The following is a 27350-nucleotide window of genomic DNA, read 5'->3' as shown; positions in this document are numbered from 1 at the left end:
GATTCTCCAGCCTCGCCTGTAGCTGGAATTCTGCAGTCTTGCCCACGCCTGGGATTCTCCAGCCTTGCCAGCGTCTGGGATTTTCCAGCCTTGCCCACGGCTGGAATTCTCCAACTTCACCCGCAGCTGAGATTCTCCAGCCTCGCCTGTAGCTGGAATTCTGCAGTCTCGTCCACGCCTGGGATTCTCCAGCCTCGCCAGCGGCTGGGATTTTCTAGCCTTGCCCACGGCTGGAATTCTCCGACCTTGCCCATGGTTGGGATTCTCCAGCCTTGCCTGTGGCTGGGATTCTACGGCCTCGCCTGCAGCTCGTATTCTCCAACCTCGCCTGCGGCTGGGATTCTCCGACTTCGCCCAAGTGCTGAGATTCTCCAGTGCCGCTGCTGCTGCGAATAGAATTTTGCGGTGGGTGGCACATTCTCCATTCTCGCTGGCAGGGTGGACGTGCGAGACCAGTGAATACCAACTTGTTGTTTTGGCTAACTTGATGTGGTGGAACCAAACTAGACACATTGAACCCCAAAGCCTTTCAGAGCCAATAATATTGGGATTGATAATTTAACACTGACATTGTAGATTTCCTCTCTCTTACAGTGATAGCCCCGGTAGCTATTATTTAAATCCAACCTGTGTGGGTGTCATTTAGACAGTCAAATTCAAAGACTTTCCAGCTTAATGTAAAAAAAAATGCATTTTGTGAAAAGATATTTAAGACAGAGGTAGGTTCTTGATTGGTAAGGGGATCGAAGGGGAAAAGGTGGGAGAATGGGGTTGAGAAACTTATCAGCCATGATCAAATGGCACAGCATACTCGATGGGCTGAATGGCCTAGTTCTGCTCCGATCTCTCATAGAATACTGTAATCTGCAGTTCACAGAAATCATCTTTAATCTCCACCCACCACTTTGCCTGGGAAGCCACTTGAAACACAATCAGGAAAGAGTCTCGCTAAGTAGAGCCCTTTGTAAATCAGACTCAGAATTATGATTAACTGTAAGATCTTTCTTTTCAGACTATTTTTGTTGCTTCTCAAATTGTTGAGGTCTTTGGGCAGCCAGATTGAAGGAAGGACTGAGGGAAAAAAAAACATCAATAAATTGCATGACAAGGAAACGGATTTTTTTTTCTCCGCTTGATTTCCCCTCCCCTGAGACCAGTCACTCATGGTGAGGCCCAGATGTTGCTGACTGGCTGAGAGCTAATCCAATTGGCAATCCCTAAGTGTGAGCTTGAGACGCTGATGAGAGGAGACAATCCCAGCGTTTGGCAGCCATATTGCGGCCAGGGCAATCTTTCCCTGGGCCCAGTTAAAGCCCACACACAAATACCACTGGAAGGACTAATCGAGAGGGAGAACCAAGCTGAATTTGCCCCTTCCCTGCACTGCACCCTAATCCCGTTTGGGGGTGGCATGATTGCACAGTGGTTAGCGCTGCTGCCTCATTGCACCAGGGACCCGGGTTCGATTCCAGCCTCGAGTCACTGTCTGTGTGGACTCTCCGTGTTCTCCTCATGTCTACGTGAGTTTCCTCCAGTTTCCTGCCACAGTCCAAAGGTTAGGTGGATTGGCCTTGCTAAATTGCCCCATAATGTCCCATGGTGGCACAGTGGTTAGCGCTGCTGCCTCATAGCACCAGGGACCCGCCTTCAATTCCAGCCTCGGATCACTGTCTGTGTGGAGTTTGCACACTCTCCCCATGTCTGCGTGAGTTTTCTCTAGGCGCTCTGATTTCCTCCCACGCTCCAAAGACGTGCGAGTCTGGAGAATTTGTAGAATCCCTACAGTGCAGGAGGCCATTCGGCCCATTGAGTCTGAACCGACCATGATCCCACCCAGATCCTATTCTCGTAACGCCGCATATTTACCCCACTAATCCCCCTGTCACTAGGGTCAAATTAGCATGGCCAATCAACCTAACCCCTACATTGTTGCATGATGGGAGGAAACCGGAGCATCCAAAGGAATCCCACACAAACACAGGGAGAATGTGCCAACTTCACACAGACAGTGACTTGAGGCTGGATTTGGACCCAGGTCCTGGCGCTGTGAGGCAGCAGCACCAACCAAGGTGCCACCGTGGATTGGCCATGTTAAGTTGCCCCTCAGTGTCAAGGGGATTAGCAGGGTAAATACATAGGATTACTGGGTGGGGATTGTGGTTGGTGCAGGGTCAATGGGCTGAATGGCCTCATTCTACACTGTAGGGATTTTATAATTCGGTGAATAACATCTCGGGTTTAGAAAAAGTCTTCAGTAGAGCAAACCTCCCCAAGTAAGGGAGGAGGAAGGTTCCTAAATGGGAGAGAGCTGGGAAGAGCAAAATGAAACTCTCTCCAAATGTGCTTTGAGATAAAGTTTGCAAGGTAGGAATTAGACGCAAAGCATTGGATGAGTTTATGGAAAAGAGTCTCAGCGGGTAGGGAAGTGAAGGTTTCCCCATCGATCATAGAATCAGAATTGCAGCAGTGCAGAAGAGGCCATTTGGCCCATCGAGCTTACACCAACAACAATCCCATCTAGGCCCTATCCCTGTAACCTCATGTATTTACCCTGCTAATCCCCTGACAGTAAGGGGTAATTTTGCATGGCCAATCATCCTAATCTACACATCTAAGGGACAATTTAGCATGGCCAATCCCCCTAATCTACATATCTTTGGACACTAAGGGACAATTTAGCATGGCCAATCCCCCTAATCTACATATCTTTGGACACTAAGGGACAATTTAGCATGGCCAATCCCCCTAATCTACATATCTTTGGACACTAAGGGACAATTTAGCATGGCCAATCCCCCTAATCTACATATCTTTGGACACTAAGGGACAATTTAGCATGGCCAATCCCCCTAATCTACATATCTTTGGACACTAAGGGACAATTTAGCATGGCCAATCCACCTAATCCGCACACCTTTGGAGTGTGGGAGGAAAGCGGAGCACTTGGAGGAAGTCGACACAGACATGGGGAGAACATGCAGACTTCGCACAGTCACCCGAGGCCAGAATCGAACCTGGGTCCCTGGCTCTGTGAGGCAGCGCTAACCACTGTGCCACCAAGCCGCCCCACGTGCCACTTGTGGCAGGTGGAAGGAATGATGGGAAGGCTCAGGTTTGGAAAGGTGGAAGGAAGCTGGAGAGGTTCAATGAGGCTGGGGATGAACTTGGATTTGAAGATGAAGATGTTAACTTATTGTGTTGGGAGGCTAGTTTATGTCTTTGAGAGTGAGAATATGGTGTGAGTTTTGGCTTTGTTTGGTTCTGTTGTTTGTCCAACTTGTGGGAGGTTGTAATGATAGTGTTCTATTGCTATAGATGTATATATAAATATATATTTATGTTTAAGGGGACTGTTTACAGATTCAGTTCTATTCTGCAGGCAGTCGGCGTGTCTGGCAAACATTTAGCTCAGGTGCTGAAAGAGCAGAAAAATGACTCACTTTAGCTATGTAGCATTTTATAAAATAGAACTAATGGACTTCCATTTACCAAAAAAAAGTCCGCTGGGGTTTTGATTGAAGGAACGGAAGGTGGGTTTAGCCAGGCAGGGTCACATGATGCTGTGATTAATGGGAGGAACTTGGTCTGTAGCAGAGAAATGGTTTTTCAGTTCTGGCTGGGGTTAGTTGCTTTGAAACTCATTTTCTCTCTGTAAGCTTCAAGGCTATCTACATGCATTATGGGAAGCTTATTTTTGGTTGCTAACTGCATTTAAAGTGGCACTGTAATTCTGTAAGAGGAATGTTGCTTAGTTGGAACTGTAACAGTAATAAGTAGGAAATTAAAAGTTGAGCTGCTTCGTTTGTTGGAGTTGTATTTGAACTGTGTTATTAAATAAAGGTTGTTTTACTATAAAAGATTCCTAATTTTTTGATGAAATTGCTCATGTTGGGAAACATCGTATCCTCACCATTTACACCAAAATAGAAGAAATGTTCGGATCTAGTCTTGCTTCCTGATATAATTTGGGATTCTGGTCCAGGACCCTAACAAGGTACAGTTCTAGAAAAATATTTCACTTTTCATTGCATATTCCATCAAAACATGCGGCAGGTAGAACCAATGCTCATATCATGGGGTTCATTGGCTAACAACTGTTCCAATTCAAGAGGCTGGAGCTCACTTTTGTGTGATCAGGATTCCTTATTTTCCCAACACAATAGTCTGAGCTTCCCAGCCCACTGCCCACAGAACCATAGAATCCCTACAGTGCAGAAGGAGGCCATTCAGCCCATCGAGTCTGACTCCCCAGAAGAACATTTTACCACAGGCCTACTCCCCGCCCCATCCTCACAAACTCGTCCATTTACCATGGCTAATCCAGCTAACCTACATAGTTGTTGGACACTACAAGATAATTTAGCATGTCCAATTCACCTAATCCACACATTTTTGGATACTAAGGGTCAATTTAGCATTGCCAATCCATGTAACCTGCACATCTTTGGACTGTGGGAGGAAACTGGAGCACCCAAAGGAAACCCACAAAGACATGGGGAGAACGTGCAGACTCCACATAGATGATGTCTTGAGGCTGGAATTGAACCCGGGTCCCTGGCGCTGTGAGGCAGCAGTGCTAACCACCAATACCTGAACAGGCGCCGGAGCGTGGCAACTACGGGATTTTCATAGTAACTTCATTGCAGTATTGATGTAGGTCTACTAGTATCTCTAATAAATAAATTAAAACAAAGGTACATTGGCACACGCCTCCATATAAAGTTTAAAGTTACTTTATTAGTCTCACAAGCATGCTTACATTAACATTGCAATGCACCAATCCCCCAGTTGTTACGCTTGGCACCTGTTTGGGTATACTGAAGGAGAATTTAGCACGACCAATGCACCTAAGCTGCACATCTTTCAGACTATGGAAAGAAACCGGAGCACCCAGAGGAAACCGACGCAGACGCAGGGAGAACACGTAAACTCCACACAGATAGTGACCCAAGCTGGGAATCGAACCTGGCGTTGTGAGGTAGCAGTGCTAACCATTGTGCCACTGTGCTGCTGCTGAAATCAGAAAATCTGGCCCAGTAAGATTGCAGAAGATGATTTGATTAATGCTGCTTAGCTTTGCCCTCCTTATAAAACGTGAGGAAGTGAATTTGGGGCATTTTATTATGGCGACGCATCACTAAAACTCGGAATGTTGCACCCTTACCCTCATGGTTAATCCCAGGCGAGTGGGGCCTGGACACTAGGCCGAGCCAGGCCCGTTTCTATGGAAACGGAGCACTGGAGGTGGGGGGGAGGGTGCGGGGAGTCATTCCGCCTTGTATTTAACAATATTTTTTATATCTGGCTGACTGTAATCCCCCGTCTTAAAGCTGATTGCAACCGTTCAACCATTGATTGAAAACAACAAAATGTTCCACATTCCCACCTGAAGGAGAGCCTTTTGTGCCTCATTTGCAACTGAAAGTAATTAAACCCGCGCTGCTCAATGGTATCGAGTTGAAGCTGCTTCATCACAATCAGGCGTAAAATTAAAAAATTAAGGCTCATTGTATGTAGTTTCAGAAAGCCCATCTGCATGCGTTCCAGTAAATGTGGTGAGTGCTGATTTTTGGCGCATATTTAAGAGGAAGATAATTACATATTTTAGAAGCTCTTCCTCCCCCCCCCCTCTTCTCTCCATAGCGGCTGGTGCAGTTGAAATTGACTCCCTCTAGTTTAAATCCAGTGTCAGACGAGATGTACTCAAACAACCGTTGTACAAGCTCCAGATTACAAACCAGCATATCAAGGAATATAAGTGCAAACAGGTCTGGTCTACCAGGGCCTCGGGGTCACATGTGCTCTGCAGGCAGCAGCTCCGACACTCTTGGCATTCTCGATTACCAAAACCCTCCCCAGGGTAGTCTCAACCAGGGAAACTTCGCAAACTTTTGGGATTCCCCGGCCTCGCGCTGGCGGAGAGGGGGAGCTGGGATTATCCGGTCCCGCTGCACCGGATGGAGGCTTGGGTGGGCGCCAGGTTCTCTGCTCGCACTAGCAATGGGCTGTGAATGGCCGGAGAATTCCGGCGTTTATCGTTAACCATAGCATGGTTAGAGCACAACTGGGGGAGGGTGGAAGGATGGGGGGGGTTTGGGGTGCCATTTGGCCCATCATTTCTGTATTGGCTCTCGGCAATGCTAGGCCCACTCCCCTGCCTTTCTTCCCCGTTATCCAGACATTTTGATTTTCTCTCCATTCAGATAATGAACCAATTCTCTTTTGATCGCCATAGTTGGACCTGCCTTCCCTACACTCTCAGGCAGTGCCTTCCAGACACTAACCACTCGCTGTATGAGGAAGTTTTTCCCACTCCACATTTGTTTCTTTTGCAAATCGCTTTAAATCTACATGCGTTATGGGAAGTTTATTTTTGGTTGCTAACTGCATTTAAAGTGGCACTGTAATTCTGTAAGAGGAATGTTGCTTAGCTGGAACTGAAACAGTGATAAGTAGGAAATTAAAAGTTGAGCTGCTTCGTTTGTTGGAGTTGTATTTGAACTGTGTTATTAAATAAAGGTTGTTTTACTATAAAAGATTCTATTTACAGGCAGGAACGGTTTCTCCCTGTCTATCCTAACCAGCTCCCCTCAAATCTCCTCTCAGCCTTTGATGGCACAGTGGTTAGCACAACTGCACCACAGCGCCAGGGACCCGGGTTCAATTCCCGTTCTCCCCATGTCTGCATGGGTTTCCTCTAGGTACTCCAGTTTCCCCCAACACTCCAAAGATGTGTGGTTGATTGGCCATGCTAAATTGCCCCATAATGTCCTAAAATTTTTTAGAATTTAGAATCCCTACAGTACAGAGAGAGGCCATTTGGCCCATCAAGTTCATACTGACCACAATCCCACCCAAGAACTACCCCCATATCCCTACATATTTACCCACTAATCCCTCTAACCTACACATATTAGGACACTAAGGGCAATTTAGCTTGGCCAATCAACCTAACCCGCACATCTTTGGACTGTGGGAGGAAACCGGAGCACCCGGAGGAAACCCACGCAGACATGAGGAGAATGTGCAAACCCCACACAGTGGAGTGTGCAGGTTAAGTGGATTGGCCACGCTAAATTGCCCCTTAGTGTCTCAAGATGGGTAGGTTAGGGGGATCGGCCGTGCTAAATTGCCCCTTAGCGTCAAGGGGATTAGCAGGGTAAATATGTGGGGTTGAGGGTGTAGTGGGATTGTTGTCAATGCAAGCTCGATGGGCTGAATAGCCTCCTTCTGCACTATAGGGATACTATGATTCTCCAAGGAAAACAGTCCCAACCTCTCCAATCTATTCTCACAACTGAAGTATTGAGTTCAATGCCTCTCAGCCATCAGGTAAATTACTAGTGCCACTTTCCCTCACGGCTGAAGTCCCCACCCTGCTGTAGAGGATGAGACAATTGCTCAGTGCAGAGGATGGATAGTGTGAACAGATGGAGGGAGCTGTTGTTATTAATCACATTACATTCAACATTGGTCCCGTTGGGTGAGGACGGAGGTGGATTGTTGATGCAAAGTTAGCACGGTTGGAAATGGGACAGCGGATTGGTCTCAGGCACCGGGTAGCCATTTCCCCCTGCCAGGCTTGCCAATGCTACAGGGTGGCTGGGGGATTCCAGAACCAGGGGTCGTAGTTTCAGGATAAGGGGTAAACCTTTTAGAACTAAATTTCTTCACCCAGCGAGAGTGGTGAATGTGTGGAATTCGCTCCCACAGAAAATAGTTGAGGCCAAAATGTTGTCTGATTTCAAGAAGAAATTAGATATAACTCTTGGGGCTAAAGGGATCAAGGGATATGGGGGGGAAGGAAGATCAGGATATTTTGATTTGATTTATTATTGTCACATATTGGGATACAGTGGAAAGTATTGTTTCTTCCATGCTATACAGACAAAGCATACCATTCATAGAGTACATAGGTGAGAAGGAGAGGATGCAGAATGTAGTATTACAGTCATAATGGGGTGTAAAAAAAGGTCAGCTTAATATGGTAGGTCCATTCAAAGATCTGATGGCAGCAGGGAAGAAGCTGTTCTTGAGTTGGTTGGTACGCATCCTCAGACTTTTATATCTTTTTCCCGACGGAAGAAGGAGGAAGCGAGAATGTCCGGGGTGAGTGAGGTCCTTGCTTATGCTGGCCGTTTTCCTGAGCCAGCAGGAAGTGTAGATGGGAGGCTGGTTTGCATGATGGACTGGGTTACGTTCACGATGCTTTGCAGGCTTGGAGTGAGCTGGAGCCCAGACCAAGCTGTGATACAACCAGAAAGGATGCTTTCCGTGGTACATCTGTAAACGTTGGTGAGAGCCAACGTGGACATGCCAAATTTTCTTGGCCTCCTGAGAAAGTAGAAGTGTTGGTGGGCTCTTTTTATCTGTGGAGAGGTCGGTGTGGCTCCACACCAACTGGAAAAGTCCAGGCATTGCCAGAGATTCCCTGCTAGACCCTGAAAGGATGGCGAGTGGGAAGTCGCCATTTACGGGGAAAAGATCCCCCTTCCCTGCTCCAGCCTCCCCGGGGTGCATGGCATCCTTGATTATGTTGGCTGCTTTACTGAGGCAGTGGGAAGTGTAGACAGAGTCAGTGGATGGCTGCGTGATGGACTGGCCTACATTCACGTCCCTTTGTAGTTTCTTTGTGGGCTCGGTCAGAGCAGGAGCTGTGATATATCCAGAAAGAATGCTTTCTATGGGGCATCTGTAAAAGTTGGAGAGAGTTGGCATTGCATTTGATGATCAAAATGAATCGCAGAGCAGGCTCAAAGGGCCAATTGGTCTCGTCCTGCTTGTATTTCTATGTTGCTAAAGGGACAGCATTGGGAAAGGCTGAAGAACAGGAACTGGTTTTGTTTTGCTCCCTCTGCTCACTGCCGTGAACGAGAACAGAAAATCCATTTGAACAATTAGAAGCTGCAAATGTCCAAATAAATTTTTGACACAGGAGCTTTAATTTGGAACGAACAAATTAAGGATGGCGATTAAATGTGTCTGCTGATCTTGGCTTTTGAAGTCCAATTCTGGGCTTCTATTAGATGCCAAAATCTCCATCTAACTCTCACCTAAGTGGCTGGTGGCGAGGGAGTGGCCCTTAGCAGCATCGTTTTGTAAATGCTTTTGGCAGTGACGCTCTGGCAGTGAAAAAGGGGGAGGAGGTGACAATATTTCAGCACCTTCGCTGTCCACTGCTTGCCCAGAGTCTTGTTTGTGGTACATTCCCCAGTTCTGCTTCTGCGGCAGTGTAGGGCCTGTATCCACGGGCAGGATCCCTGTACGATAAGGCCAGCTACAGAAGACTCAGTCTTTATCCAGATGTTCAGAGAAGGCGTTAGTCCACTAAAGATGGCAGATGTTATCCCACTACTTTTTGTCCATCAGCGTGCACGTCTCAGGAAAGTGATCGAGGCCTTTCGCCAGCCTCTGGCTCCTCGATGTGAATGCCACTCCACTGGGCCACATTACGGAGCAGACTGCAAACAGACCCTATCGCCAACAGCCTTGCAAGCACTGGAGTGCCTGTCAACCATACAAGGCCATCGGAACTCGGCCAATAATGATTGGTGAGAGTCCTCGTCTGCAAGTGGCTTTTGTTGGACAACATTGGCGGGGGGATGGGAGAGGGAGGACAGTTGGTGGAGGGGGGCATCTGTGGTCACGAGCTGTCTCCTTTAATGGGTATTCTTTGCCCCCCATGGTCAACCATGGGGGCATGGGCTGGGAAAGCTGTGGCAAGTGTAAGCAACTCTGAATGAATGAGTCAGGGCAGCCAAGAAGGTGCAGGGAGACCTTATCATGGTTACACACTACCTACAGGCTGACCCAATGGAATGGGCTTCAGTTCCCGACATGGTGGCGCAGTGGTTAGCACTGCTGCCTCACAGCGCCAGGGACCTGGGTTCGATTCTGGGCTGTCACACTCGACTGTTACCCCAACATATCTTCACTGAGGCCCATCAGGTTTTCGATTTTCAGTTCGAAACTTATAGCACGCTATCCCGTTACGACCAGCAAAGATATGCCTGAGCTCCCAGCAGTTTTCCTTCCATTCATTTACGGGGTATGGATGTCGCTGGCTGGCTAGCATTAATTGTCCACCACTAGTAAAAGTGAATTTTTAAAATACATTCATGGGACATGGGCGTCGCTGGCTGGCTAGCATTTATTGCCCATCCCTAGTTGCCCTTGGAAGGCAGTTGAGAGTCAACCACTGGCTCTGGAGTCACATGAAAGCCAGACCGGGTAAGGATGGCAGATTTCCTTGTCTGAAGGACATTAGCGAACCAGATGGGTTTTTCCAACAATCGACAATGGTTTCATGGTCACCAGTAGATCAGCTATTTTTAACTGAATTCAACTTCCACCAACTGCCAGGGTGCGATTCAAACCCGGGTCCCCAGAACATGAGCTGTGTTCCTGGATTAATAGTCCAGTGATAATATTACGCCTCCTCAAATCTCAGATAACTAGCTGGCGGTTTTGGGAAGGATGTGAAAGTGTTAGAGAAAGTGCAGAAGGGGTTCACAAGAGAAGGGATGAGCAACTCCAGTTACATATACAGGTTAGAGAAGGTGGAGGCTGTCCACCCTTTAGAAAAGAAGACTAAGGGCAGATTTTTTATTTACTTAATAGTGTCACAAGTAGGCTTACATTAACACTGCAATGAAGTTACTGTGAAAATCCCCGAGTCGCCACACTCCGGTGCCTGTTCGGATACACTGAGGGAGAATTTAGCACGGCCAATGCACCTAACCAGCAGATCTTAAGGACTGCAGGAGGAAACCAGAGTACTTGGAGGAAACCCACGCAGACACGGGGAGAATGTGCAGACTCCACACAGACAGTGACCCAAGCCTGGAATCGAACCCAGGTCTCTGGCACCTTGAGGCAGCAGTGCTAAGCACTGTGCCGCCGTGATTTGGTAGAGGTGGTCAAATTCACGGGGACTGGACAGAATGGGAATCAAGTGCACCCATTGGTGGGAGCACCAATTTAAGGGAAATGGCAAAAGAAACATTGGCAACACAAGGAAAAGCTTTTATTATTGTCCATTGAGTTGTTGGGAAGTTGCAATGTAGTGCTTCAGAGCGTGGTGAAAGCACACTCAATCAAAGCTTTCAAAAGAGAATTGGGTAATTCACTGAAAAGAAAAAAAGTAGGAAGGCTACAGAGAAAAGGCAGGGGAGTGGGACTTGTAATGACTTTAATCAGGCCATTGAGGTTGGCCTATTGGAGTATGAGCTCCCTGAATAAGGAGTCAATTGATGGGCCAAACAAAGAGTCCTTTCCTTGTATTTAACTGGGAGTGTCAGTTCCTCTGGCACTCCCAAAGGTGACCGATAGCACTCTGTGTACTACTGTGGGAATTGTAAATAAAGGGATCTTGGTGAGGGGATTTCTGCCTCCACAGACTTATTACAGGGCTGGATGAGTTGTTGCAGAGAGCCAGCGTAGATATGAGAGGCCTTCCCCTGTGCTGTAGCCTTTCTATGATTCTGTATGGCTATTTGAAGAGTTAATGGCATAACTCCTCTCTAACTCGTACAGAAATGCACTTCCAAGCCATCTAAACCCACTCTTGTCCTTGGTACCTGCATTGTGCTCAGAATAAATCTGTAGCTTGCATCTGTCATCACCTGTGTGTCAGCACTTGAATATGAACCTAAACCTTAAGCCATAGAGGACTCGAGAACGGAATGGCTGTTTTTATTTCTTCAATAACACAGCTCCCTCTGTGCTCCGTTCTGACCGAAACATTTTGCCTTAACTAGAAGCACATGGGGACAGTCGCTACATTCTCCATGGCGATGTCGCAACCAATCAGAATCTACCTGCCAACCAATCACCACCCTTCTCTCAGGCAGTATAAATTGTTGCTCCCCTTTGAAATTTGGCATTCTTGTGTCTGTCCTAATGAGAGCAGGATAAAAAGGTTCATGGCCAGGCTTTTGCACTCCTGCCCCCATGCCTGCCCCCTTGATGGGTTCTGTGCTTGGGAGAGTGGGGGTGGATTGTGTAAAATAGCATGGGCAGGATTCACTCTGGGATTCCATCTGCCCTGACCTAGATATGCCAGGGTTAAATTCCGGCCTCGGGTGACTGTCCATGCAGAACAAAGAATAATACAGCCCAGGAGCAGGCCCTTCGGCCCTCCAAGTCTGGGCCAATCACATTGTCCTATCTAGACCAACGGCCTAGATCCCTCTATATCCCGTCTGTTCATGTGTCCATCCAGATAAGTCTTAAATGCCACTCATGTATCTGCCTCAACCACCTCACTTGGCAGCGCATCCCAGATCCCCACCATCCTCTGTGTAAAAACCTTACCCCGCACATCTCCACTGAACCTTTCCCCCCTTACCTTGAACTTGTGTCCCCTTGTAATTGTCATTTCTGCCCTGGGAAAAAGCTTTCAACTCTTCACCCTATCTATATGTCTCATAATTCTATAAACTTCCATCAGGTCGCCGTTCAGCCTACATCTTCCCAGGGACAACAGTTTATTCAATCTCTCCTCATAGCGAATACCCTCCATACCAGGCAACATCCTGGTAAATCTTTTCTGTACTCCCTCCAAAGCCTCCACATCCTTCTGGTAGTGTGGTGACCAGAATTGGACACAGTATTCCAAATGTGGCCTAACCAATGGAGTTTGCACATTCTCCCCACGTCTGCGTGGGTTTCCTCCGGGTGCTCTGGTTTCCTCCAATAGTCCAAAGATGTGTGGGTTAGGTGGATTGGCCATGCTAAATTGACCCTTAGTGTCAGGGGGACTAGCAGGGTAAATATGTGGGGTTACAGGGATAGAGCCTGGGTGGGATTGTTGGCAGTGCAGGTTCGATGGGCTGAATGGCCCCTCACCTCACTGTAGGGTTTCTATGATTCAATGGAATGTTATGGTGAGACAAACAGGGCCTTGGACAGGAAACTTGCCCCTATTATGGTCCATACCCAGTTGTGACCTTTTCCCCGCCCAGACTCAACGTTTAGGCGTGGGCACCCAGTGACTGAGAACAGGAAACATCCTCACCCTCGATCCCAGGCGGCAGGACGAAGCTGGAATTGGGGGGAGGTGTGGGGAGGAGGGGTGCCTCAATTGCAAAGCCCCTTCTGATGGGGAAGCCTTTGCCTCAGAGAGTGGCCCAGGGATCTCCAGCCTGCACCTCCCTCCAAAATAAGAGTTTGATGGAGTGTGAAATGGTGCCAGCTCTGGCTGAGTTGGCAGGGGTGGGTTCCGTGCCAGCTCTCAGGGTGACGGGGGATGTTCACCATCCTGAACATTCAGACCCACTTCTCCTTTTCACTTAACCTTAAGTCACATTATAAATCCTGGAGAAGGAAGGGTGAGAGGGAGATACAGCTACTCGAACAAATTCAGCAGCGGAAGTGGTGGGTTCAGACTGGACAATATCATCCATCTGAAATGTTACCATTCCCACCCTACGCACTGTCCAAACCAGGGTGAATCAGGACTTAATTAGACTGGTAAAAATGAATTGCTGGTTTCACTTACATTATATTGAGGGTTGTGTGGAAGGAAAACAGGCACTTATGTCAAACTTTGATTTGATTTGATTTATTGTTGTCGCATGTGTTGCAATACAGTGAAAAGTATTGTTTCTTGCGCTACACAGACAAATTGTAGAATCCCTACAGTGCATAAGAAGGCCATTCGGCCCATCAAGCCTGCACCGACAACGTTTCCACTCCGACTCTATCACTGTAACCCCATGTATTTACCCTGCTAATCCCCTGACATTGAGGGGCAATTTAGCATGGCCCTCAATAGGATTACAGGACTAGAGGGCACAGCCTCAAGATAGGATAGCAGGACTGGAGGGCACAGCCTTAATATAGGATAGCAGGACTGGAGGGCACAGCCTTAATATAGGATAGCAGGATTCGAGGGCACAGCCTCAAGATAAGGGGGGGGGCAGTTTAGATCAGAGTTGAGGAGGAACTTCTTCACTCAAAGGGTGGTGAATCTCTGGAATTCTCTGCCCGTTGAAGTGGTGGAGGCTGCCTCGCTAAATATATTTAAGTCACGGGTAGATAGGTTTCTGATAGACAGGGGAATTAAGGGTTATGGGGAGAAAGCGGGAAAGTGGAACTGATCCACTTCAGATCAGCCATGATCTTATTGAATGGCGGGGCAGGCTCGAAGGGCTAGATGGCCTACTCCTGCTCCTATTTCTTATGTACTTATGCAATCCACCTAACTCAGATATCTTTGCACTGTGGGAGGAAACCTGAGCACCCGGAGGAAAGCCACACAGACACCGGAAGAACGTGCAGACTCCACACAGACAGTGACCCAAGCCGGGAATCAAACCCGGGTCCCTGAGGCAGCAGTGCTAACCGCTGTGCCACGGTTCCATCCAAAGCATGCCGTTCATAGAGTACATCGGGGAGAAGGAAAGGAGACGGTGCAGAATATAGTGTTACAGTCATAGCTAGGGTATAGAAAAAGATCAGCTTAATATATGGTAGGTCAATTCAAAAGTCTGATGACAGCAGGGAAGAAGCTGTTCTTGAGTTGGTTGGTACGTGACCTCAGACTTTTGTATCTTTTTCCCGACGGACGAAAGTGGAAGAGAGAATGTCCGGGATGTGTGGGGTCCTTAATTATGCTGGCTGCTTTGCCGAGACAGTGGGAAGTGTGGACAGAGTCAATGGATGGGAGGCTGGTTTGCATGATGGATTGGGCTACATTCACGACCCTTTGTAGTATTTTGGGGATTTCGTGATTTGGGACGTCCCAAAGCTCTTCACTATGAATGAAGAACCAGATGGGGGACTGGAATAACTCCAAGGCTCATGTTCCTTCATCAAACTTCGCAGTATTTACATAATTAGCAACCCTCAGACAGAATATAAATCCTGAGTGCCAGTAACCTTGACACTCCACATTATGTACATGGGCAGAGCTCCTTGATTGGACGAGCTATTACTGAGGGAGGGAGTTGGTGCAGACTCGATGGGCTGAATGGCCTCCTGTAGGAATTCCATGACTCTAAATCTTTGGAATTCTCTATCCCAACAAGCTGTGGGTGTATGGTCAGTCACTGAGTATGTTCAAGACACACTCCAATAGATTTCTAGATTATAAAGGCAGGAAGGGACAGTTGAGGTGAAGGATCAGCCATGATCTAATGGAGTGACGAGGTAATCTGGAGGGGCTGAAAATGCCTATGCCAGCTTCTATTCCCTGTGTTCCTATTGGTCTAAAGTGTAGACCATGCTGTCTTTCTTATTGGCAGATGTGGCAGCCATTTTGAATACAGCTCAGGCCCATAAACAATGAGGTGAATGACCAGCTAATCGAGATAGGCTGAAGGATAAATAAGAATGCTGTAGATTCTTCCACACCCACTGGGCTTCAATTTTCACATCTCATTGGAAGAGGAGTGTCTAGGTTATGTGCCCAGATTTCTGGAACAGGACTTGAACTCGTAACCTTTCGAGTGGTAGCGAGCGAGAATCCCAAAATGGACTCCCGCTGCATGCCAATTGGAGTTGAATGACCAATTGACATGCTGTTGATTGACAGCCTAGAGTGTTTTGGGAGCTCCCCCTGCTATGTCTCATGACTTATTGTGTTCCAGCCGCGTCCTCTAGAATTCTGCTCCCCAGAAAACATATGTGAAAATTGAGATTCCTGAGGAGGAGACCGGATCAGAAGCTGAGCCTCTTGAGAAAGGGGAAAGTTCTAAAGCACATAGCCAGGTCAAGGACAGCTACTGGGAGAGAAGTATATGGCAAAGCATTCCACAACCTTGAGTTCTGTTTCCGATCATACTCAAGCTGCAAAAATAGCTGTACGAATTCAGATGAGCCACATTGTTTAAATCTTTTCTCATTCATTCGTGGGACATGGGCATTGCATTTATTGGTCAGCACTTATTGCCCATCCCTAGTTGCCCTTGGAGGGCATTTGAGAGTCAACCACATTGCTGTGGCTCTGGAGTCATGTGTAGGCCAAACCAGGCAAGGACGGCAGATTTCCTCCCCTTAAGATGGGTTTTCCGACAATGGTTTCACGGTCATCAGCAGATTCTTAATTCCACATATTTTTAAATTGAATTCAAATTCCATCATCTGCTGTGCTGAGATTCGAACCCAGGTCCCAGAATATTAGCTAAGTTTCTGGTTTAATATTCTAGCGATAAGGCGGCACGGTGGCACAATGGTTCGAACTGCTGCCTCACAGCGCTGGGGACCTGGGTTCGATTGCCAGCATGGGTGACTGTCTGTGTGGAGGTTGCACATTCTCCCCGTGTCTGTGCGGGTTTCCTCCGGGTGCTCCAGTTTCCTCTCACAGTCCAAAGATGTTACAGGTTAGGTTGATTTACCATGCTAAAATAGCCCCTTAGTGTCAGGGGAATTAGCTAGGGTAAATGCATAAGGTTACGGGGATAGAGGCTGGATGGGATTGTGGTTGGTGCAGTCGTGATGGGCCAAATGGCCTCCTTCTGCACTGTAGAATTCTATAACACCACTAGGCCATCTATTACTCTTTGTATAATACAAGTGCTTGAAACAGAATTCCAATGGATTGCACGATCTAAAAGCATCACTTCCCCTTGCAAAAGGAAAAGTCATGACCATCAACAACATGTCTCAAGCTACTGGAGTCTGGGAATCCTTGAAGCATTGTGGGGTTTGGTTGTGTGTATGAGAAACTGAGGACTGGTTAGGCCTTGGCAGTGTTTGGGAGTAATGGGGGGATGATCTCAGGTCCCACGGTACAGAAACTGGTGTAATACCTCAACCATGCCCCCGCTTCCATGCACAAATCGATTTTTTGTTCAATAATTGCCCTTACTCCTCCTTTTACCACCATTTTCCCACCTAAATGTGTCTAGAAAAAGTTGGCACATTCGTTTATGCTTGTTGCCAGTCTCTTTTCATACTCCTTCTTTGTTTCGCTTGAGTTTTCAGCTCCCCTTTCGACCTTTTATATCCAGCCTTATTCCTAGTAATATTTTCTCCCAGATGCTTGTCATGAGTACAGATTTTCTACTTCGTAGCTCATGGGTACGATATTATGGCTGATCATGCCACGTTCCCGCTGCAGCGAGGTCGGAGAATTTGGCAACCGGGAAATCTCCGTTCACTGTGGCGGAATAGGAAAATCCTGCCGGCGTGAACGGTGGTAATAATCCAGCCCTACATTTCTCTCGTCATCCGGGGTCCTCCGGAGTTGTTTATCCTGTCATCCCATTTTGAGGATGCCTGCTTCACCTTCACCGCATCCAGATTATCGCTTCTTGCAAGGCAAGCTATTATTTTTGCTGCCAACTTTTGACTCTACTATTTATTCAGCCAGGATCTGGTCTTGCCCCACTAAAGAGCCCCCCCACTCCCCTAATTAATTATTCTTACTCAAGATTGTTCTTTGTCCTTTTGCGTAATGATCTTATCTTATCTGCCCCTCTGAAGTGGACCGGCTTCGCCAACTCGGTTCAGGGGCAATAAGGGATGGGCAACAAATGCTGGCCTCCACGTCCCATGAAGGAATGAAATTATAAGCTACTTTGCCGCTGATCTTTTTGAATCCTTTGGATACAGGGCGGCACAGTGGTTAGCACTGCTGCCTCACAGCTCCAGGGACCCAGGTTTGCACATTCTCCCCGTGTCTGCGTGGGTTTCCTCCGGTTTCCTCCCACACTCCAAAGATGTGCTAGTTAGCGGGATTGGCCGTGCTAAATTGCTCCCCGGTGGCCCAAGATATGTAGATTAGATGGATTAGCCGTGGTGTTACAAGGATAGGGTGGGGGTGTGGGCCTGGGTAAAGCACTCTGTCAGGCAGTCGATGCAGACTAGATGGGCTGAACAGACTCCTTCTGCGCTGCAGGGATTCTATGATAAATGAACTTTGATGACTGGAATCTCTTTCCTCTCATTGAATTAATTCAAGTACCATCCCAGCTGTTATGAGGAACTGGGTTAAAGATCATTGATTTTAAGATTGCAAGTTTGTTGCAGAATACCTTTATATTAAAAAAAAACTCCTCTTTCTTCCATCCCTTCCCAGCGTGTGATGGATGTTCAATTAAAAAAATGCTTAAAATGAGTTTAAACTATTTCCTGGCATTGCTGTGAATGCAGCTTTTGGTGTTATTGCCTGGGGTGGGAGGTCGGTGAGTTTGTTTTTGTTCAGAACCCCAGGCCAAGGAGAGAGTCAGGCTCCACTGGGCCGTAGGCCCAGGTTTCCGAGGTGGGTAGCCATGTGGGCAACAGCACCAGCAGAGTTAGGATGCCTCCCACAGCGCCACCTAGCCTGGAGGCTCAATTTGGAATGGCCCCTGAAAGGTAGGCAACACCAATAGGTAACAGTAGGCCTCGATGGAATGCAAGTTTGACACCCACCAGTGAGGAGCTGTACGCAAGGATGCTATAAATAATGAAGAATGCGACCCAAGGTACCCCCATGATTTGTGATACTGCAGGTTAGAATCTTCTAATGAACTTTGAAGGAAGTGCCCTCCAAACTGCACAAAGTTTAGTACAATTCGCAACTCCTCGGATACTGAAGCCGTCCATATCCAAATAAAGCAAGACCTGGACAATATCCAGTGGAAGATGGTTGTGGAGGTTGGAGGTCAATCATTTCAGCTTCCAGGACATCTCTGCAGGAGTTCCTCAGGACTAGTGTGCTAGGCCCAACCATCTTCAGCTGCTTCATCAATGACCTTCCCTCCGTCATAAGGTCAGAAGTGGGGATGTTTACTGATGACTGCGCAATGTTCGGCGCCGTTCCCGATTCTCAGATACTGAAGCAGTTCATGTCCAAACGCAACAAGGTCTGGACAATATCCAGGCTTGGGCTGACAAGCAGCAAGGACCAAGTGCCAGACAATGACCGTCTCCAAGCAGAGAGGATCTAACCATCACCCCTAGATATTCAATGGCATCTCTGAATTCCTCCTGAGAGTTATCATTGACTCAAACTGGACCAGCCATATAAAAGCGTGGCTACCAGAGCAGGGCAAAGGCTAGGAATCCTGCAGCAAATAACTCATCTCCGGACTCCCCAAGATCTGTCCACCAGCTACAAGGCATAGGTCAGGATTCTGATGGAACACTCTCCACTTGCCTGGGTGAATGCAACTCCAACAATACAGAACAAGCTCAACACCATCCAGGACAAAGCAGCTTGCTTGATTGGCACCACATCCACAAACATTCATTCCCTCCGCCACCAATGCACAGCGGCAGCAGTGTGTACTGTTTACAAGATGCACTGCAGGGACTCACCAAAGATCCTTAGACAGCAGCTTCCAAATCCAAGACCATCTAGAAGGACAAGGGCGGCAGATACTTGGGAACCACCACCATCTGTAAGTTCTTCTCCAAGCCACTCAGCTTCCTGACTTGGGAATGTTTTGCCATTCCTTCAGTGCTGGATCAAAATCCTGGAATTCCCTCCCTAACAGCACTGTGGGTGTGCCTACACCTCAGGGACTGTAATGGTTCAAGAAGGCGGCTCGCCACCACCTTCTGAAGGGCAACTAGGGATGGACACTAAATGCCAGCCCAGCCAGCGATGCCCACACATCACAAGCTAATAACAAAAAGATTGCAGCGAATTCTAGCACAAAGTGCCTCATGATAAAGGGAGTGCACAACCATGCATGCTTCATGGTTGAACGGGTGCTAGAGGAATTTAACAATATTGCTTCTGGCTTGTGTTGAAGGAGCATACATTCTGGACAGCATTGCACAGGAATCGTTTCTATAATATAGTGATTCAGTTCATGAGTAAGAAGTAAGAAATGAAAGAGTATGCTGTCTGGAGCACTGCTGTACATGATGGCCCCCCCCCCCCCCCCCGATTTCAGACACTCTCCTGCGGAGAATTCTTTCTCAGAGAGTGGAGTGAACATCGTGCTATCGCTGAGCTCTATCCTGTACACTCTCCCTAGTCACCAAGGATGCTGGATGGCACAGTGGTTAGCATTGCAGCCTCACAGCACCAGAGACCCGGGTTAGATCCCTGGCTTGGCTCACTGTGTGGAGTTTGCACATTCTTCCCATGTCTGCGTGGGTGCTTATTTCACCTTCAGGTGTGGAGCTGGGGATTATATTAACTTAATATTTCTCTTGTTTTTTAGAAAGACATGTTGGGTGCGGATTTTCAATTCTGCATGTGTGCAACCACGTATTTTTTCTCCAAGATTATTTTTCCCGGGTGCTCCAGTTTCCTCCCACAGTCCAAAGATGTGCAAATTAGGTGGATTGGCCACGCTGAATTGCCTCTTAGCGTCCCGGGATGTGTAGGTTAGAGGAATTTGTGGGGAAAATCTGTGCGGTGGCGGGGATGGAGCCTGGGTGGGATTGTTGTCAGTGCAGGCTCGATGGGCTGAATGGCCCCCTCCTGCACTCTAGGGCTCCTGGGTCCTTTGACTGCACCTTGCATGTAAATCTGGGTGACTTTGCAGCAACGCGGGCAATTGTGCTGGTGAGATATTCCACTCTGTGGCAGACTATTGTTTATAGTCATTAAGTCTTTTGAATCAAGTCACCAGTTTGTGTTTATTCTCTGCCAGCCGATTGCATCTTTTTTCTATTTTTAAATGCAAACTCTGCCAACTTCACTCGGGCAGGAAGAAGCAGGAATAGAAGGTGGAGGAATGGAATGGGAAGGTCAGGCTAAACAGGATGAAAGATTGGAGAGACCTCCTCGCATCTCGCAGAGTCTCGCCGTTACTAAGATGGGAAACTGTTACCATCAACCAATCGGGCAGTACGGCTGAATGGCCTCTTCCTGTGCTGTCAGATACTATGAGGTGCATGTGGGTGTGTGCTGGGTAGTTGTCTAGGGGGGTGGTTGTGCTGGGTGGTTGTCTGGGTGTGTGGATATAGGGGTGTGGTGGGTGGTTGTCTGGCTTTGAGAGTGTAGCTGTCTAGGTGTCTGGCTGTAGGGGGTGGGGGTTTGGTGGGTGGTTGTCTAGGTGTGGGGGTTTGAGTGTCGTGTGTCATTGTCTGGGTGTGGGAGGGTGGTTGCCTGGGTGTCTGGCTGTAAGGTGTGGGTTTGTGGGGGTAATTGGGTGTGGGTTTGTGGAGTTGTTTGTCTGGGTGTTGGCTTTCTGAGGTAGTTGTCTGGGTGCAGGAGGGTAGTTGTCTGGGTGCCTGGCTGTGGAGTGTGGGTCTGTGGGGTAGTTGTCTGGGTGTGGAGGTAGTTGACTGGGTGTCTGGCTGTGGAGTGTGGGCTTTGGGGGGTAGTTGTCTGGGTGTGGGCTTTGGGGGGTAGTTGTCTGGGGGTGGGGTGCGTTGAGTGCGGTGCTCCATCTCAGTGTCTGAACCTCTTCTTACCCGACTACAGCTGAAACAATCATTGTCCATTTTGACCTGTCTGAATGACACAGGGAGGCAGTGGCGCAGTGGTACTGTCTCTGGATTAGGAATCCAAAGACCTAGGGGTGTTCTGGGGACCTGGGTTCAATTCCCCCCATGGCAAACGATGAAATTTGAATTCAATGAATAAGTCTGTAATAGAAAGCTAGCTTCAGTAATGGTGACCATATCAAGTATCATTAAAAACCCCCTCTGGTATCTGGTTCACTCGTGTCCTTTCAAATCCTACAGTGCAGAAGGGAGCCATTCAGCCCATCGAGTCTGCACTGACCACTATCTCACCTAGGCCATAACCACATGCATTTTACCCTCTATAGTCCCCCTGATAAGGGGCAATTTAGCCTGGACAATCCACCTAAACCACACACCTTTGGACTGTGGGAGGAAACCAGAGGAAACACAGGGAGAACGCACAGAATCCACACGGGCAGTGACCCGAGGCTGGAATGGAACCAGGGTCCCTGGTGCTGTGAGGCAGCAGAGCTAACCACTGTGCCAACCTGCTGCTCGGGGAAGGAAATCTGCTGTCTTTACCTGGTCTGGTCTCCAGAGCCACAGCAACGTGGTTCACTCTTAAACGCCCTCGGGGATGGGCAAGAAATGCTGGCCCAGCCAACGATGCCCACATCCCATGAATCAACACGAAGAAATAATTACTTCAGTTGGTTGTTTTTGTGGTCACATTCTTTCAGGGGATAACTGTCCCTTTCCCCGACACAGTGAGCTTAACTGTTCCCCGAACGCCTCAACTGTGACAGTTGAATAACACGGTGTCATTTTGCCAATCTCTCGACATTTTGAATTCCGTCACGGGCGTGCGTGCGGTTCGCATACTGCCCGTCAAACACCGCTGTCAATAAAAGCAGGGCGGCTCTTGAGCTGAGCTGGCATCTGCTATTAATTATCCTCAGTCCTTCCGTCACAAAGAATTCCGCCTCGGGCACTGCAGCGAGGCTGGGGGGAATTGGGATGAAAGCGGAGGTCAAAGGTCAACATCGAGGCCAGCGCTGCTTCAGAGTAAAGAATTAATTAGTGTTGGCTGTTTTTTTTTCGAGTGTGTGTTTCTTTATTCAACATCCATCTAGACCTCTCCCATGTCTTCAGGTGGATTGGAAGATTGCAGTTGGATTTCTATCTTGGCTTCCCCTTTGCAACTTGGTCTGCGTCCCGTTCCGAATGAGTGACCTTTCTATTTTGAGCCTATTAAGTATCTATTCTTCTCAGATTTAATTTCTCCCTCATATCCTTAACTGTGACGTTGGCAGTGTGCTTTTCTTTTGGGAAGACGCGATTTGTTTGCTCGGGTGAGGGGGGTCGGTAACCAGTTGCCATGGAATAAGAATGGCTGGTCCAAAGAAGTGGAGGAGAGTTGATTTCAGACTGAGGGTTGCTATGCTCTGGAGTGGGTGGTTAAATCAGGTTCCATGGGAACTGCCAATGGGGCCACTGGATGCCTCTTTAAACAGAACCGAGGTACAGGGAAGACAGAAGGGTGGCACGGTGGTTAGCACTGCTGCCTCACGGCACCCAGGTTCGATTCCAGCCTCAGGTCACTGTCGGTGTGGTGTTTACACATCCTCCCCGTGTCTGTGTGGGTTTCCTCTGAGTGCTCCGGTTTCCTCCCACAGTCCCAAGGTGCGCATTTAGATTGAGTGGCCAAGCTAAATTGTCCCTGAGTGTCAGGGGATCTAGCTAGGGTATATACGTAGGGTTACAGGGATAGGGTGGGATTGTTGTCGGTGCAATGGGCTGGATGGGCTGAATGGCCTCCTTCTGCACCAAAGGGATTCTATGAACGACATGCCTTGAAAATAGAAGCAGGAGTAGGCTCTTTGGACCTGCTCCGCCATTCATTTTGGTCATGGCTGATCAGCAAATTCAATATCCTGATCCCCTCCTTCCCTCCATATCCCTCAGTTCCTTTAGCCCCAAGAGCTATATCTAATTTCTTCTTGAAATCACACAATGCTTTGGCCTCAACTACTTTCTGTGGCAGTGAATTCCACACTCTCGCCACCCTCTGGGTGAAGAAATTTCTCCCCATCTCAGTCCTTATCCGTAAGCAATGACCCACAGTTCTGGACTCCCCCCCCATCAGGAACATCCTTCCTGCATCTACCCTGTCTGGTCCAGTTAGTGGCAATTTAGCATGGCCAATCAACCTAACTTGCACATCTTTGGAGTGTAGGAGGAAACTGGAGTACCCGGAGGAAACCCACGCAGACACGGGGGAATTGTGCAAACTCCACACAAACTCGAGGCCGGAATTGAACCCAGGTCCCTGGCGCTGTGAGGCAGCAGTGCTAACCACTGTGGCGCAAGTGTATGCTTTGTCTGTATAGCACACGGGAAACAATACTTTTCACTGTATCCCAATACATGTGACAATAATAAATCAAATCAAGAAATCAACAGTTGGGAACAACCCCAGAGTGAGAATGCCAACCCCAACTTTGGATTCATTGAGCACTTTTTGGCATGAGATATTACCACAGGAGAGTTCTAAAACAAAGTACCAGGCTCCAAGTTGTCTATTTGAAGAAACGTACATAGGAAGTAAGTAAGGTTGTGAGATCGAGAGGCAGTGGAGGAAGTGCCTGAGCTTGGAAGCTAGGCAACTAAAGGCATAGTCACCAATGATGGAGCAATTATAGTGTGGGATACTCGGAAAGCCAGTAATTACAAGAAAAAAATTAGTGTAACGATTTTAATCGGGCGATAGAAGTGGCCCCATTTGAATATGAACTCCCTAATTAAGGGCCAAAATGATGGTCCAATCCCATGTTTTGTACTTAAACAGGCATCTCAGTTCCTAATGATGTGGAGATGCCGGTGTTGGACTGGGGTAAACACAGTAAGAAATCTCACAACACCAGGTTAAAGTTCAACAGGTTTATTTGGTAGCAAAAACCACTAGCTTTTGGAGCACTGCCCCTTCGTCAGATGAGTAGGAATTCTATTTACAAACATATAAAGACACAAATACTGGTAGCCAAATTCCACACACACACAAGGACGGCCTCAACCGGGATCTTGGATTCATGTCACACTATCTGTAACCCCCACGACTTGCCTGGGCTTGCAAAATCTCACTAAGTGTCCTGTCTGGAGACAGTACACATCTCTCTAACCTGTGCTTAAAATATTTATAGGATCAAGAGAAACGAGAAACGCTCTCTCCGCTCGCGTTGTCTGTACCTTGAAGACTTGATTAAGTGTAAAGACTCACATTCTAGTCATTATTTTGTAAATTGAGTTTGTGCCTTTATATATCCTGTTTGTGAATAGAACTCCCACTCACCTGACGAAGGGGCAGCGCTCCGAAAGCTAGTGGCTTTTGTTACCAAATAAACCTGTTGGACTTTAACCTGGTGTTGTGAGACTTTGTGCTCTGGATGTAGTCAGCACACTCAGAGCGCTCTGTACAGTGTTGTGGGATCTTGTAAATAAGGGAGTTTTGGTGATGGGACTTCCGCCTCTGAGGACCGACGACAATTAGAACGGTTGGGTGTGGGGAAAACTGGAAATTATTTCAGCTGAAGAATCATTGGCCTGGATCCCCCACCATGTTAGGTCCACTCGGGAAGATGTTAAGTAGCGAATGTTAAAAGGGCTCACTAACGAAAGTGTGGTTCATTTTTTTTTCAAATCATCAACCACCAAAAGAGATTCGGATGACAAATACTCGGTCGGTAACAGAAACTGACACAAGGCAAAAAATTAGTGGCACTTCTACACCCATCCTGACACAGGAAAGGGACCAACCACCGCCTCACAAAATTCAAGATCAAAATGAAAAGATAGCGCCTGCATAACCACATCAAAGAGATGGCATCTAATGAGCTTCCTAAAATATTTCACAGAGGAAGTTAGCTGTGAAACCCCTAGCGATGAATCGCAAAAAACAAACAACTTCATTATAGAACGAAGCCTTTTCGAGCAAAATAAATTCCGTGTGAAGGAAGTTCGTCACAGGGTTTGCGATGTGCGGTCACTTGGCCATCGGTGAAGTAGGCCGCCCACGTCCTGCTCCCCAAACACGGTTTCCAAGGCATTGCTGAAGTGAGACTTATTTGGGGCAGGATTTAGCAATGGCCGGTTTTTACAGACCAGATTTTTAAGGAGCCTGAGAGTGAGGTCAGGAGACTAAAACATCCTGGCGGGAGCTGGTGTGCCCATTGCCTTCTGGCTGTCCCTGGCATTTTACCAGGGGGTGGGGAAGCTGGCAGGCTCCAACCTTTAGGCCGATTGAGGACTTGAGTAGCCAATTCAGACTCTCTTCCCGTTGGGCTAGTCCTCCCCCATGAGAGAGGACTGCTAGATGCACCCTTCTGGACTTGGAGGGGGGGAGGGGGCGTGCAGAGAGGCCCACCAAAGAGGCTCTGCTCCCCCAAACAGTAATGGCCACCTCTCCAACCCCCACTCACTCCACTCCGAAAGATGTGCTGATTAGGTGCATTGGCCATGCTAAATTCTCCCTCAGTATATCCAAACAGGTGCCAGAGTGTGACGACTAGGGGATTTTCACAGTAACTTCATTGCAGTGTTAATGTAAGCCTACTTGTGACACTGATAAATCAATAAACTTTAAAATAAACTGACCAGCGTTTGAGAGCCGCCATCTTCAATTTCCTCCCCTGCGGCTGAAGAGTTGCCAGCTTTCTCTCGGGCCAGCAGCTCTTCATGACGGAGGTTGGATCTTGTCCCTGACAGGAGGCGTGCCACTGGCGGCAGTGAGTCTCCTGATCCAAATAAAACCACGTCAACACACCCTTCATTTCCTCGCCCTTATCCGAATACCCTGTGACATTCCGACCCCCCCCCAGACATTCTGTAACCGTCTGTCCTGAAGGAACGTAGAGGCTACAGACAGATCAAGGCTTATTTATTAAATGTCACAAGTAGGCATACCTTAACACTGCAGTGAAGCTACTCCGAGAATCCCCTAGTGGCCACACTGCAGCTCCTGTTCGGGCACACCGAGGGAGAATTTAGCCTGCCCTGTGTATCTAACCAGCATGGCTTTCGGACTATGGGAGGGACACGGAGGAAACCTACGCACACAGGGGGAGAACGTGCAGACTCCGCACAAACAGTGACCCAAACTGAGAATTGAATCCGGGTCCCTGGCGCTATGAGGCAGCAATGCTAACCGCTGTGCCACCCAGGAATTGTAGGGACGCTGTTTATTGGTTAGCTTAAGGGAGCATTCTGTCTGCCCCTGGCCCACCAGCAGTGCTATAAAGGGATTTAGTATTATCTCTTCCTCCCATTTTCATCTGCCAGGCTCCCAAAGCTCAACTACCTGTGGATAAAAATAAATTCACTGTTGTAATGAAGACACATGAAAATATTTAAATAATCAACCCTCCTCCTGCAGTCCTCCGTCCTTCCTTCCTTCCAGTGTTGAAACCGAAAGTAGCTGATTTTGAAGGGAAGCCGATAGCCTAGTGGTATCGTTGCTAGATTATTAATCCAGAAACTCAACAGTGTTCTGGGAATCTTGTTTCGAATCCCACCATGGCAGATGGTGGAGTTTGAATTCAATTAAAAATAAGTAAGTAAATTAAGAATCTACTGATGACCATGAAACTATTGTTGATTGTTGGAGAAACCCATCTGGTTCACCAATGTCCTTTAGGGAAGGAAATCTGCCATCCTTACCCGGTCTGGCCTACATGTGACTCCAGAGCCACAGCAACATGGCTGACTCTGAACTGCCCTCCAAGGGCAACGAGGGATGGGCAATAAATGCTGGCCAGCCAGTGATGAAATGTCCCACGAATGAATAGAAAAAGGCAAATTGAGTTCCTGTTTCAGCTCTTTGTGAATTTTAACCTCTGACCCCACCCAAGTGCAATGTAGGCCGGACAGCCTCCAGGACAGAAACAGGGCCTTGAGCCTAACTAAAGTTATGCTCCCCATGAGCCCCCTCTTCCCCCCCCCCACCCCACCGCGTATCCTTCTATTCCTGTTTCCTTCACACTTACCCAGCATGCCCT

The 27350-nt window shown here is 47.9% G+C and overlaps 1 protein-coding gene across 1 annotated transcript in view; it reads left to right on the top strand.

The window, feature by feature from the left end:
• slc24a3 (solute carrier family 24 member 3) overlaps window positions 1–27350 on the top strand; it is a 344477-nt gene that overhangs the window by 201656 nt on the left and 115471 nt on the right. The window lies entirely within an intron of this gene.

This window comes from Carcharhinus amblyrhynchos, chromosome 12, assembly GCF_965287045.1.
Source record: "Carcharhinus amblyrhynchos chromosome 12, sCarAmb.v2.hapA, whole genome shotgun sequence".
NCBI lineage: Eukaryota > Metazoa > Chordata > Chondrichthyes > Carcharhiniformes > Carcharhinidae > Carcharhinus > Carcharhinus amblyrhynchos.
Note: the sequence above shows the minus strand (reverse complement) of the source record. Positions and strands in the feature narration are given on the sequence as shown.